General features: G+C 36.6%; 1 protein-coding gene across 4 annotated transcripts in view; it reads left to right on the top strand.

Annotated features, from left to right (window-relative positions):
- The window catches only part of AFTPH (aftiphilin), a 64,694-nt gene that overhangs the window by 11,191 nt on the left and 38,649 nt on the right, over positions 1–14,854 (top strand). The gene's annotated exons all lie outside the window — the stretch shown is intronic.

The following is a 14,854-nucleotide window of genomic DNA, read 5'->3' as shown; positions in this document are numbered from 1 at the left end:
AATATGGGGAGGCCGAGGCCTGAGAGACACTGAAATTTGAGAGGCAAGCCAAAGAAGCAGATCCATTGAAGGAGAAGGCTGTGGTAAGTAAGAGGAGAATCAAGAGAGAACGCCTTTCAGAAATTTTTTTTTCACTTAAAAATGTGTTATAGAAACATTTCCCAGTTAGTAATATAGTCTATATTTTTTATTTACCCTATTCCTATTGATAAATATTTGTTATTTTCAGTTGCTTTTTAAACTATGTAGGAGTTAACATTTTTGGGGAATGATCTTTATATACTTCTGTGAATACTGCTATAGGATACAATTTTGTGGATGAAATTGTTTAGTCCAAAAAATATGCATTAAAATTTTTGGTATATTGCAGAATTGCCTGTGGAGTATGAACCAACATTTACTCCCACCAATAGTGTCTTTAATTTTATTCTTAAAGTGGCTTGCTTCCTAGTTTGGGGGTAGTATGCATTTGAAAAACAAATAGTATTTTTTATTACCATGTGTAAAATTCTGTAAAGAGAAAATGAATACTTTCATTTTATCAAATTACTTAGTTCGTTCAAATAATGTAATTTAAGAATGCATTTTGTCATTGTAAGCATCAGATGAAGGAGGAGTTCTTTGTTTTGAAAGAAGCTCTGTTCCCTCCTCTTACATGCTGGAAGCAGTAATTGGATTTAGAGGAAGTGGATCAGAAGGAAAGAGAATGATGGTATTATTGTGAGGGGGATTAAATCTTGAACAAAATTGAAGCGTGCAAACAGTTCTTGTTATGATAGACATACATTATTAACACAAATTCTGTGCTAAGATTTTGCACAGAGATAATTTTGAGGGTTTTTTTCTTGTAGCAAGCTTTAAGCAATGCATACACACTATGAAATGAGCTTCCTATAAAACTGATCATAGGAGAATAGATGTTTTAGAAAATACAGTAAAAATACTGCAGAAGTTTTAAGTCCGCTTAAATCCTGCTGCTTAAATAGTTTAAAGGTAAAAAATATGGACAAATTTCCAGGGTTTTTTTTTTTTATTGATTACTTGACATTGTTCATAACATCTATATAGAGGGACCTGCGTTTCCCTAACCTTAGTGGTACTAATAGTATTTAGAGGAAATTGACTGTGAGTTTTGGTCATTTTTCTTAAATTCTTCAGTGTCCTTTTTGTATTTTTTTTTAACTTTGCATTATGACCTATTCCTGGTTTATAAATTTAAGTGTATAAAATCAGTTTATAACCTGTGCCAGTGGAGGAACCAGGGGGTACTTTTGTCTGCCAGCTTTTGTATAGAACTATCAAGAGTACTGAGAGAATAAGGGTAAGTACTGTTTGGTGAAATTCTTTTTACCCTTTAGCCTTTCTACCTCTCAGGAGAAAGTAAAACTTTAAACCAAGGAACAACACTATTGGAAAGGTCAACCACCTAGAATTTGTTTGCTAAGAGAATTCCTTCCATAGTTTCCATGAAGGTTATCAGTATAGGGGACCCTACTTGTGGCATTACCTGTGTATACCACACACACATACACTCCTGAGCACTGTTTTGGAGTGTGTTTATATTTGATTTTTCACATATACAAAACTTTTGTTTTATAATAACTCACCCCAAGAATGTCATTATTTGCTGCTATTTGTGGATGATTTATGGCTGTTTTTAAGTCTGGTTCATCATCTGGTTTCCTTCTCACATGTTTCTAGGTTATCTTTTTCTCAGTTGATGGGTGGTCAGGGAACAAATTAAAGTAACAAATAGCACTTAGCAAAGACAGTTTGTGAGGTAAATCTGCTGTTACATAGGTCATATTTTAAAGCCAAATTTGTGAGTTATAGGTTATGTGGGACACAGCACCCTTTCTCATTAGCTCAGATAATTGAATTCGAACTGCATTTGGTTGCAATTTTAGACCTATACTAGATGGTTTTTTCTCTAAAAGGTGAGCTGCTCTTATAGTAGGCATTTAGTAGAGAGTAGCACTATCAGGAAGGGCAGCTGCCAAAGACCTGCCAACATGTATGTATTTTAATTACAGACTAGAGGGGGGGTTTCTGTTTTGAAAGTCCACAAAGTAGGTTTTGTGTTTTTGGGGTTTTTTTTTGTTGTTGTTTTTGTTTTGTTTTGTTTTTTTCAGAATACCATGGGATCTTGAGGTTTAAACTCATCAGTCTCGGCCAGAATTTAAGTCTAAAGCTTTACAGCAAGAAATTTCTTTCAAAACATGTCAGCTATTCATGCCGGCTGATTGCAAATCTGTGGGAAATTTTGCATGGAGCATTAAAGTTGGTGGGAGCAGAGAACAAGAGCAGGGGAAATTAGCTGGGCCATCCAGAGTCGCATCACGCTCCAGAGACACCAGCTGACACCTCCACTTAGGGTGTGAAACTGCCTCAAATCAGAGAGTCCTACTAGTTGGTCTGTTCAAAACGCATGAACAAAAATTTGTCCTTCAGCTGATTTTTTTTTCTCCTAGCTTGCATATAAGTACTACCCCTCTCAACATTCTCTCTTTTCAAACAGGTGCAGCACAAATGATTGGGTTTGCTCTCTTTTACATGTGTTACATTTCAGACCAGCCTCTCTCAGATCACACTTACTTACCTTAACTGAACTTTGGTGTTTCCTAACTTGGTGGAGCACCAGAACTAGGGTTTAGAAACCTAGTGGGAGGTGGAGGAGGAGACAGTTCACAAGTGGTCATTGGAGTAAATGTCCCAGCAAGAACAATAATCGTGTGTTCAGTTCCTTCCGTGCACCAGGCCCTGAGGATGCAGTGGCCGACAACAGAGGCCTGCCTATTCCTGCACAACATTTCCAGTCTTTTGAGCTCAAGTAAAGTACCTCTTGCAAGAGCAGTTTCAGTGGAGTGGTAGGACAGAAGCCAGATTGTGCTGGGTTGAGGGAGTGAGTGGGAGGTTAGGAAGTAGAGATAGCAAAAAGAAGCTTGATATGATGAGGAGGAGAGGAGGTAGAAGGACACAGAAGGGAGGAGTTTGTTTTGTTTTGCTCTGATTTGTTTTGAGATTGGAAAACTCTTGAACCTTCACAAGCTTGATGAGAAAGCATCAGTAGTAATGGAGAAATTCAAAGGGTCCTCTGAGCAAGCAATTCAGAGAACAGAAGATCCAGGGGTTATCTGTAGACAGTATTGTAGATGTAAGCAAGATTTTAGTGAAAGGACATGAAACTGAAGTAGTTCCTGCTTTTAGATTCTGTTTTCGTTGTTGGAAAGGTTCGAGGTTATTAGAGGGAAAATTAGAGTGGCTAATTTATTCTGTAACTGTAGTAACAGCAGAGAGTACTGGGGGAAAAAATGTTTACCAGGGCTAATGCATCTATCCTCACTGCTGCTTCTGTTTCATTGTCTTTGTTATCAGCAGTTATCCAATATCATTTATTCATTTTCAAGTTGAAGTACCTTTTGGGGAATAATAGCTAGTAATCTCTCAAATATGGTCAGTTGATATAATGAATTAAAGGTAAAACAGTTTCAGATGTTTTTATTTATCTTGTTTAATTTTTACTGTGGAACCATACAAATAAAAAGCCATATGGATTTATGTAAAAAGTTAAATACACAGTAAAAAGAAACCTCTTTCTTAGAAATTTTTGAAAACTGCCTTTTGTAAAATGGTAACTCTTATTGCTATTAGCAACATTCATTGAAGAGTGAATGTGAGTTGCTGCTTATGTCCTCATTTACATTGTACATATGATATTTGTACTTTTGTGAATCATCCTTATTGACATCAAAATCGGGAAGACAAAATTTGGTTCTCCTTTTTGGCAGTCTGGCCTTTTGAGGGTAATCAGCTTAGTTATAAAGATATTTTGCTGCTTGTTTCATTCTTCACCACATTTTTACTACTGTGTACATTAATACTAAAAACACTCACCTCTTGGCATTTTTGTTGGTTATTAGTTTGTAAGCATCTTTTTTCTCCTTTCAAATTATTGTGGAAGTTTCAGAAACTTTTTTCTGAACAACTCGGAAACCTTTAAGGGATGATTCTTGTAATTCTAGTATTTGCTCTCAATTATTTCTGCAAAAAGACATTTTTCAATTATTTATTAGCTTGTGACTGATTCACCGCTTAGTAATTACACTACCATGAGGGATTATTTAGCCTTTGTAAGCTTTCATTTGTAAAATGAAGATAATAATCCCTACCTCATCGCATAGTATGAGGACTAAGTGAAATAATTCATGAATGCTTTTCACATAGTTTCAACACATAGCGTTGAATAAATGTTAACTTGATATTGGTGTAAGCAGAAAATGAAAGCACTTGGAATATACTATTTGTTGAATGAATGCTTTATTTATTTATTTAGATTTTATTTATTTTTTTGAGAGAGAGAGTGAGAGTGAGAAAGCACAAGCAGGGTGGAGAGGCCGAGGGAGAGGGAGAAACAGACTCCTTGCTAAGCAGGGAGTCCGCCCCACAAGGGGCTCAATCCCAAGACCCTGGGATCCTGACTTGAGCTGAAGGCAGACACTTAACCAACTAAGTCACCCAGACGCCCCTCAACAAATATTTTAAACAATACTGCGTGTTGGCAGTTGATGTCTATGATGTCTTGGATTTTTGTTTTTAAATTGGCAAGTTTATAAGGAATTACAAGATCTCTTTAAAATACTCAGCTTCAGAATTAGTGGAAATTTGATTAAATAGCCTTAAGTTTGCAGCTTATGTTAAACGGAGCCCTATAAAAAAAATAACAACAAAACTTTTCTCAATTCTTAGCTAAAAAGCATCTCTTTTTAGGGGCTTTCCTTGTTTTGTTAATGACTGTAGAGCTAATATAATATGCTGAGGACAAAACACTCAAAAAGGAAAAATGAGGATTATTATTGTAGATTTTCAGTTTTAGAAGCATGAAAACTTCTGTGACATCACGCATGGTCCAGTCATCTCTAGATGATCAAAAGCCAGAAAGTTAACTAAAATCCATATCTTCGTATCGCTCAGAAGAAGGGCTCTTTCTGAGACCAGCTAATGAGATGACTCTTAAGCAGAATGTAGGCTGGGCAGATTCATTGACAGTATATTTTGATAGTTTTCTTAAAACTCCTGTGAGTTTTCTTAAAACTCCTGTTATCTTAAAACTCCTGTGAGTTTTTTACTCCTGTAAAGATTTGAATAATTTGGACTACTGGAATAGCAGGCAACATTTGTAATGCAAATCAATGTTGTTAATTGCTTATTAACATTTTCATTCATTTTTCTAAAGAAAATACACATTTTTTCCCCATCACTCACCCAAATGATTTGACAAGTGACTCATTAAAAACCTTAGACATCATGGTAAGAAGATACCAGTTTTTTGTGTGTGTGTGATCTGTTAACTAAACTTTGGTGGTGTAGTTTGTACTACTTAAAGCTTGTAGCTCAACTTCAGACATGGTTGTGTGTCTTTTCTTTTTTCTTACCACCATCCTTCTGCTTATATGTGTTCTCCATTACCCCCACCCGCATTCCAGTCCAGTAAAACTAAGCTTGGAGTGTAAGGTCCTCAATAAAACTGGGGATGGTATAATCTGGGTGTGCTTATCTGGCCTTGAAAGTTGATGTACATATTGATGCAACTTGGCTGGTGCCCTGTAAAACATGGCAGTTTCTTTCCTGGTGAGTTTTTAGCTTGTCTGGAAGGTTCTCTCAGTGTTTGAATCTGGGAAATTCCTAAAGGGCCTCTCAGAGACCTTACCTCTACCACCAAATGTGAGTCCAAAGACCCTTAAGATCGTTAATACTCTATATGAATGATGGAGGATAAAGGGGTGGTCAAAGATGAACTCTATCTTAGAGGAATATATGGAATCCTTTCCATCCCAACAAGGTACCTTCTTAGAAGCCTTTATTCTTGTGGTCTTCTCTAAATGGATAGTATCTACAGCCAGTTTACTTCAGTTAATAGTGAGGACTTCTGGGTCGTATTGTCCTGTTCCTCATCAAAACCTTGATTCCTTTAATAGACTACTACTAGCCTCTGAACTACCAGTGGTTCAGAGACTGTGGTTTCAGTCCTTCAACCTTGAGCATTGTTTCATATTTTCCAGGGATGGGTTCTAGAAATTGGCAATATAGGCAATGTCCTGTATCTTTAGTGTGGTTAGTAATATTTTTCCTAAGTGACTTATTCTTTCATTGACCTTTTAAAGTATATGCAGAGTCATGTGAATGTTTTTGGCAACTAATAAGCAAACATTGGCTTAGATTTTTGTTAAGGGTAGATTATGGTTTGAACCACAAACTTGGTGTAAGTTAATGTTAACCATTAATGTTAACCATAAACTTGGTGTAATGTAATGATAGTTGATAATTTGCTGAGGTACAGAATGTGCCAGGTACTGAAGGTCTGTTATCTGTAATCCTCACAACAACATTGAAAGGGAGAAACTGCTAGCCCTTCTTTATAGATAGGAAACTAAAGCTCAAGGAAGGCAAACTCACATAATTAGTAAATGAGGAAACTGGAATCTGAACCTAGTATCTATCTGACTCCAAGTCCAAGATCTTTCTCCTATACCATGCTACCTTTTGAGACATACATATATCACCTTAAATCTCAGAGGTAGGCAAAGTATAAATAAGCAAAACTTTTTTTTAATAGCATGGTATGCTTATTATTATGGTCCCGTATGCGTTCACTTGTAATATAATTGTTGTTAATCTAAGTATATTGATTTTCTGAGAAACACTTTTTGTTTTTTATTGTAGCATGCATACAGCAAAGTGTACGAGTCTTAAATGTATAATGGGATGAATTTTTACAAATACATGTGCCTATGTAACTAGTACTAGGATCAAGAGATAACAACATTATTAGCACGCACCAGGTTCTTCTCTACCCCCTTCCAGTCAATATTGTACTTGCTATAGGTACCCCTATTCTGAATTATCACCGTAGTTTAGTTTTGCCATGCCCAGAAATGGAATCACACAATATATATTTTTTGTGTGTATATATCTGGTTTCTTTGATACATCATGTCTGTAATAGTCATCAATTTTTTAAAAAAAGATTTATTTATTTATTCACTTGACAGAGATCACAAGTAGGCAGAGAGAGAGAGAAAGGGAAGCAGGCTCCCCACTGAGCAGAAAGCCCGATGCGGGGCTTGATCCCAGGCCCCTGAGACCATGAACTGAGCCGAAGGCAAAGTCTTAACCCACTGCGCCACCCAGGCGCCCCAGTCATCCATGTTTTTATTTTTTTTTTTTTAAGAATTTATTTATTGGTCAGAGAGAGAGAACACAAGCAGGCATAGCGGCAAGCTGAGGCAGAGAGAGAAGCAGGCTCCCCGCTGAGCAAGGAGCCCGATGCGGGACTTGATCCCAGGACCTCTGGGCTTATGACCTGAGCCGAAGGCAGTGGCCCAACCAACTGAGCCAACCCAGGTGTCCCCATCCATGTTTTTAAATGTAATAATAATCCATAATGTATGCCATTGTATATATATATTATATGTATATAATATATATATATATGTGCCATGATTCATTTTAACCATTCTGCTGATGGACACTTGAGTTATTTTTAGCTAAGAATAAAGTCATGAACAGTCTTGTACATGCCTTCAGTGCCTATATGTACTCACTTTTGTGAAGTGCATACCTGATACAGTGTTAGTAAACACTGCCAGTTTTCCAAATGGGTATACCAGTTTACACTCCAGCCATTAAAGTATGAGAATACCAGTTCATATTATTGCCATTGGTAGCTATGATTAAAATTGTTTTAATTTTAGCTGTTCTTGTGGGTGTATAGTAGTGTCTTACTGTGGTTTTAGTGTGCATTTCCCTGATGACTTTTCATATGCTCCCTGGCTGTTTGGATAATCTCTTTTGTGATTTACCTGTTTTAGTATTTGGCCATTTTTCTGTTGGGCTGTCTCACATTGATTTGTGGGAATTCTGTATATATTCTGACTATGAGTTCTTTGACAGTTACGTGTACCACAGATACCTTCTCCCCGGCAGTGGCTTGCCTTTTCACACTCTTTTCTTTTTTTTTTTTTTTTTAAAGATTTTATTTATTTATTTGACAGAGAGGGAGATCACAAGTAGGCAGAGAGAGATGGGGAAACAGACTCCCTGTTGAGCAGAGAGCCTGGTGCTAGGCGCAGTCCCAGGACCCTGAGTTCATGACCTGAGCTGAAGACAGAGGCTTAATCCACTGAGCCACCCAGGTGCCCCTCTTAATATTGTTCTTCAGGTGAACAGAAGTTTTAAATCTTAATGAAGTCCAGTGTATCATTTTTTTCTTTTGTGATTATTGCTTTCTATGCCCTATTTAAAACAGCTTGCCTTCTCTAAGGTCATGAAAATAATCTCTTAAGTTCTCTTCTAGAACATTGATTGTTTTCACATCTTTCACATTTAGGCCTACAGTCTGTCTGGAGCTGATTTTTCTGTGAGTTATTATTTCGAATCAAAGATTTGTTCCCCCTGTATAGGTTTTCACTTGATCCAGCACAATTTGTTAAAAAAAAAAAAAAAAAAAAAAAGGCTTGTCCTTTCCCCCTCCACACTGCAGTGGCATCTTTGTTATCACATGACACGTAGCTTTAAACCAGGTCTTAATATATGGTAACTTAAGTGCTCCAACTTTGTTCCTTTTGGGAAACTATTTTTAAATTGCCAGGTAGTTTTAGAAGATAGTTAGCCCCATTCCTCCTTTAATTCCTCTGTGTTACCAAGCCTACCTTTCCACTTGACCCCAGGGTTTTCAACCTACAGACTTACCACCTCTTCTTTTCCATGACCATTTCAGACCTGAGGCTAGAACTCGTTGAGCAAGTACAACTTTTTTTCTTGTGAGAGATTAATATTGAATCACTTTCACCCATTGTATGCTTTGTTACCCTGGCTGCTAATCTGGCATAGGACTCAGGGTTCCACTGCTGATTGCTACTAGGATTGTGGATTATTCCCCTGGCCCCTCTGTATTGGACTCTTATAAGAATTACCAAACAGAAGATCCTTTGGTTTTCATGGTTTTTAACCCTGAAGATCATCTTTGGTTTGCATTTTTATTTACTGTTTTTCACTTATGTTGTCCCCTAGGCTCTGTATTAAGGATGTGATTTCTGATGGACAGATCTCCAAAGTATAGAAGGTCTGCCAAATTCTCTTTCTGCGTGCTCTAACTTCAGGATACCCCATTTATTACCCAAGCATGAAAGCCCCGTTCTACTTTTTGTGTATCCTATAGCTTGAATCTTTCCTAGATACCCCCATTACTTGTTTAAACGATTACTTGTTTAAGAGGTCTTGGAATAAGCAGGCATAAAAATGGGAAGTTGAACACAGCTTCCTTACACACACCCTCATGTGCATGTGTTTGTTAAGATTATAAAATTAGAGGGGCACCTGGGTGGCTCAGTGGGTTAAGCCTCTGCCTTCGGCTCAGGTCATGATCTCAGGGTCCTGGGATCGAGCCCCGCATCGGGTTCTCTGCTCGGCAGTGAGCCTGCTTCCCCCTCTCTCTGCCTGCCTCTCTGTCTACTTGTGCTCTCTCTCTCTCTCTGTCAAATAAATAAATAAATAAAATCTTTAAAAAAAAAAAAAAAGATTATAAAATTAGAGAATTTCTTGTGGTGTGAAGTAAGTAGTCCATTAAGAGGGATGAAGAAATATTTATTAAGGTTGCTATGTGCCAGGCACAGTATTAAGGTAGCTCATCTAGCTCTTTTTCCTGTTAAGGAATAGCCATTTAAAGTCCATATTTTCTGTGTTTAAAAAAGGAGAATTTGTCTTAAGTCAAACTTAATATGCTAATTCATCATACAACTACTTCAATTAACACATAATGCTTCAACTAACAAATTTTACTGCGTTGGAAAGTTTCAAGCCTCTTCCCCACTGGGTGGTTGGCATTCTTGACTGAACTTGAGAATAGCATTCTCTTAGATTTTTGAAGGGTGAATTGGACCAAAGCCAAGACCTGCTGAAGGGGAATGTGTAGCCCAAGTTCTTCCCATAGGTAAGTGACACCGTTTTGAAAAAGGAGGAAATGTTCATAGTCTGGGAGGCTGACAGAGCCTGTTGCATCTAGAAGAAGAAAGAAAGAGAGTACTTTTTCAGGATGTGAAAAGAAGTAGTATTTTCTGTGTTGTTGGTTTGATTACGAAGTTTCTGATTCAGATCTTGGTATTTCCTTAACATCCGAATTTGAAATAAGCTTGAGCTAAGTAAAATATTTCATTTTTCAAATAATGAAAAGTTTTAAGAAAAGTAGTAGGTTAACCATGAACAGATTGTACTAATAAGAAACATCACAGGTGGTTCTTTAAAAAGTAAAGTATTATGGGGGCACCTGGGTGGCTCAGTCAGTTAAGGGTCTGCCTTCAGCTCATGTCCTGGGATCAAGTCCCACATCCCGCATCAGGCTCCTTGCTCAGTGGGGAGCCTGCTGCTCTCCCTGCTTGTGTGCTCACACTCTCTGACAAATACATAAAGGCTTAAAAAAAAAAAAAAAGTATTATGAGTACTATGGAAGGTAAAATGGTACAGCACTCTGAAAAATAGTTTGGCAGGCTTTTACAAAACTAAACATGCACTTACCATAGAGTCCAATAATCACACTTTTGGGACTTGTCCCAGAAAATAAGAACTTAGGTTAACACAAAAACCTGTACATAAATGTTGTCATCATCTTTAATATGTGTACTATTTAAATATGCTACTGATACATATATTATTAATGTAGTTTATGTACTTTTTATAATATCAGAAATAACCCATATGTCATTCAGTTGATGAGTAGTTGAACAAACTGGTATATCTGTACCACAGAATACTACTTAGCAATAAAAATAATTGACCTACTGATACATGAAATAACCAGGATGGACCTTAAGGGCACTATACTTAGTGAAAAAAGTCACCTTCAAGAGGTTACATACTATATAATTTCATTTACATAACACTTTTGAAATGACAAAACTGTGGAGGCGGAAAACAGATCAGTGGTTGCCCAGGGATGGGGTGCAGGAGAGGGAGCAATTCTGTATCTTGGTAGTTGTGATAGTTACACCAATCTGTACATAGGATAAAATTGAACAGAACTACACACAAACACAAGTGGATGCAAGTTTTTGTTTTGTTTTATAAAGGTGAAGACTGAATAAGGTCTGTAGTCTAGTTAATAGTACTGTGCCAACATGGTCAATTTCCAGGTTTGCTATTGTACTAGAACTATATACGATTCACCATTAGGGAGAGCTAGGCAAAGGGTGTGCAGGTGTCTGCTATTTTCACCTCTCCCAAGTATGTTAGTGTGCATTTCTGACAACCAAAGACATTCTCTTGCATAACCACAATACTACCTTTAAAATCAAGAAATTAGCATCAACACATTGCTCTTGGCCTCTATTCAGGTTTCACAGTTGTCCCAATAATGACCTGTATAGAAAGGGAAGCCAGTTGAAAATCAGGTGTTGAATTTACTTGTCATGTCTCCTTAGTCATCTTCAATTTGGAAGAGTTCTTAAGGTTTTCCTTAATTTTCATGACATTGATACTTTTGAAGATCACAGGCCAGTTGTTTTGTAGACTGTCTTTCAATATGAATTTGTCTGAAGTTTCCTCTTGAATAGATTGAGGTTGTGTGTTTGGGGCAGCAATATGCCAGGAGTGGTCTGGTGTTCTTGTTGCATCTTGTCAGGTGATAAATACATGATTTCAGTATTTCCGTTACTAATGATGTTCACTTTGATCACTTGATGAAGTGTCACCCTCCACCACTGTAAAGTTACACTTTTTTCCTTTGTAATTGAGTATGTTTTGGGAAGATATTTTGAAGCTTCAGTTATCTTACGTATTTATATCTGGGAACTGAGAGTTGATTCTTTTATTCAGTAGATTATAATCCAATATTATCTTTATTTTGATGCTCAAGTTGTCACTGATTTTACCACTGAGAATCCCTTCAGGCTGGCTTTTGTGTCCTTTTGACATGTTGCCATCATTATGAATGCTTTTAAACTAAAAAAAAAAAAAAAAAAAAAAAGAATCATGATATTAATGGCTACATAGTATCCTACTGGAAGGACAAAGCATGATTTGCTTAAACAATCCCTTGGAGCATTTTGTTTTACTTTTAAGGGGAAAAAAAAAAAAACAGTTTGTATAGTATAGCCAGATTGCCTTCTGGAAGCCTTCTAACAGTTTACACACCCACCAGCAATATGTGTGTGCAAATGGCCTTTTCTCCACACACTCATTAATGATCAGAGAATTTTTAAAAATAGGAACTTCATAATCACAAGGAAACTGTTAGAGGTCAAATTACCCTGTATACCTAAATATGAGAAGGTGTTATCAGGACTCTGGACAAAGGAGGAAAGTGGGGTTTATATGTATCTTTTACTGTTATTTTCCTTTTTAAATCAGCAGAAAAGAAGGTATTTGAGAAGTAAAGCCATTATTTTTTTCTTTATGATGCTGGTTTTGTAAGGAAGGCAGTTTAAAATAGATATATTACAATGAAATCTTTTTCTTATGATTTGTTCAGTCTCTTTCAAATAACACTCAGTGACAGACCACTCATTGACCTCAAAGATTCTTCTCAAAATTCTGAAGCCATTCTCTACTAACCAGCTGTATGACCTTTGGGCAAGTTGCTTACCAATAGGCCTCATTTTCTTCATATCTAATTAAATTAAGTGGCTTCTAAGGTACCTTCTTCCTATAGCTAGAAAATCTTATGAAATTTTATTCTGAGAGTTGGAAGAAAGTGGTTGTTTTGTTTTGTTTTTTTTGAGTTTACAAAACTGGTTGAATTTTATAGTAAAATACTTTCTTCATGTATCTAATTTTGCAACTGTGAATTGCAGGGAATATTCCTTGGGCTTCAGTTCATTGGAAGTATCAATTTATGGGCTGGTTTTATTCTAGGACTTTTGTTGTTAATTCTGCCTTTGCTTTTAATGTAAATCTGTCTTGTGGCCCTTTTGACTTTTTATTACAAAGGAACAGGATAATCCAGATAGAGATTCCATTTGAGAGTTAAATGTCTATAGAAATAAGATATCATGAACTAATGAGTATAGGAAGGATTATTCAGTAAATGGGATTATGATAATTGCTTGGCTATTTAGAAAAAAAGTTACTTAGACCTTTGCCTTAGATCACATACCAAAATAAATTCTAGATGTATTAAAAACTAACTGCAGGGACACCTGGGTGGCTCAATGGATTAAGCCTCTGCTTTCAGCCCAGGTCATGGCCCAGGTCATGATCTCAGGGTCCTGGGATCGATCCCTTTATCAGGCTCTCTGCTCAGCAGGGAGCCTGCTTCCCCCTATCTCTCTGCCTGCCTCTCTGCCTACTTGTGATCTTTCTCTCTGTGTCAAATAAATAAATAAAATCTTCTAAAAAAAAAAAGAAAAAAGAAAAAAAAAATAACTGCAGCAACAGATGAATCATTGAACACTACATCAGAAACTAATGATGCACTATATGTTGGCTAATTGAATTTAAATTTTAAGAAAACCAACTAAAAGTAAAAAAAAAAAAAAAAGGAATATTAAATCTCAAGCTTATATGAAAGCAAAATAATGAAAATTATTAATGAAAAGTTGATCACTTTGTCCCCTGAAAAATTAAACTTCGGCAAACAGTTTGGCAGTTTCTCATAAAGTTAAACTTAGACTTACTGTAACCAAGCATTGGCACTCCTGAGAATTTATCTTAGAAAATTAAAAACTTGCACTCACATAACAGTCTGTACATAAATATTCATAGCAGCTGTATTTGTAATTATTTGTGATTAGAAATAATCCAAATGTCCTACATTGAGTGAATGGGGAAACAGACTGTGGTGCAGCTATACAATGGAGGACTATTTGGCATAAAAAAGAATGAACTCTTGACATGCAACAACACGGATGGATCTCAGGGGCATTAAGCCAAATGAAAAAAAAACTTCAAAGAATTACATATTATTTAATTCCATGTACATAATACTTGTGAAGTAGCAAAATTATAATGATGGAGGATAGATCAGCGGCTGGCATGAGCTAGGGCTTCGGGGAGGGTGTGAGTATTGAGAGGTAACTCAAGGGGAGTTACTTTATATTGATGAACATTATTGCACTATTTTGCAGCAGTTCTTAACCTAGTTACAGTGATGGTTATTTGAATCTCATCTGCACATGTGATAAAATTTCACAGACCCACGTATACAAAACTGGTGAAATCTAAATAAGGTCTGTAGCTGAGTTGATAGTGTTGTACTGATGTCAGTTTTCTGGTTTGGTCATGTACTATCATCATTTACCCTACTATCATTGTGGGAAATTAAGTGGGATATACATGAGAACTCGATTGTTTTTGCAACTTCCTTTAAGTCAGAAACGATTTCAGTATTGAAAGTTATTTTTTTTTAAATTTGACTTAAATAAACTGGGCTACATCTAGGCAATGGAATATTACTCAGCACTAAAAAGAAATGAGCTATCAACCATGAAAAGACATGGAGGAGGCTTAGATGCGTATTAGTAAGTGAAAGAACCAGTCATGTAGTATGTACAGGCTACATATGATGTGACATACTGTATGATTCCAACTATATGATATCCCAGAAAATACAAGACTGTGGAGACAGTAAAAAGATCAGTGGTTGCCAGGGGCAGGGGAAAAGGAAGGATGAATGGGTGGAACAGAGGATTTTTAAGGCATCGAAATTACTCTGTGTGATACTTTAATGGTGGATTCATATTTATGCATTTGTCCTAATCAAGAGTGAAGAGCACCAAGAGCAAACCCTAATATAAACTATGGACCTTGGGTGATAGTGATGTGGTATATGTCAGTGTAGGTTCATCAGTTGTAACAAATACACCACT

The sequence above is a fragment of the Lontra canadensis genome, unplaced genomic scaffold (genome assembly GCF_010015895.1).
Source record: "Lontra canadensis isolate GAN:19392208 unplaced genomic scaffold, GSC_riverotter_1.0 scaffold50, whole genome shotgun sequence".
NCBI lineage: Eukaryota > Metazoa > Chordata > Mammalia > Carnivora > Mustelidae > Lontra > Lontra canadensis.
Note: the sequence above shows the minus strand (reverse complement) of the source record. Positions and strands in the feature narration are given on the sequence as shown.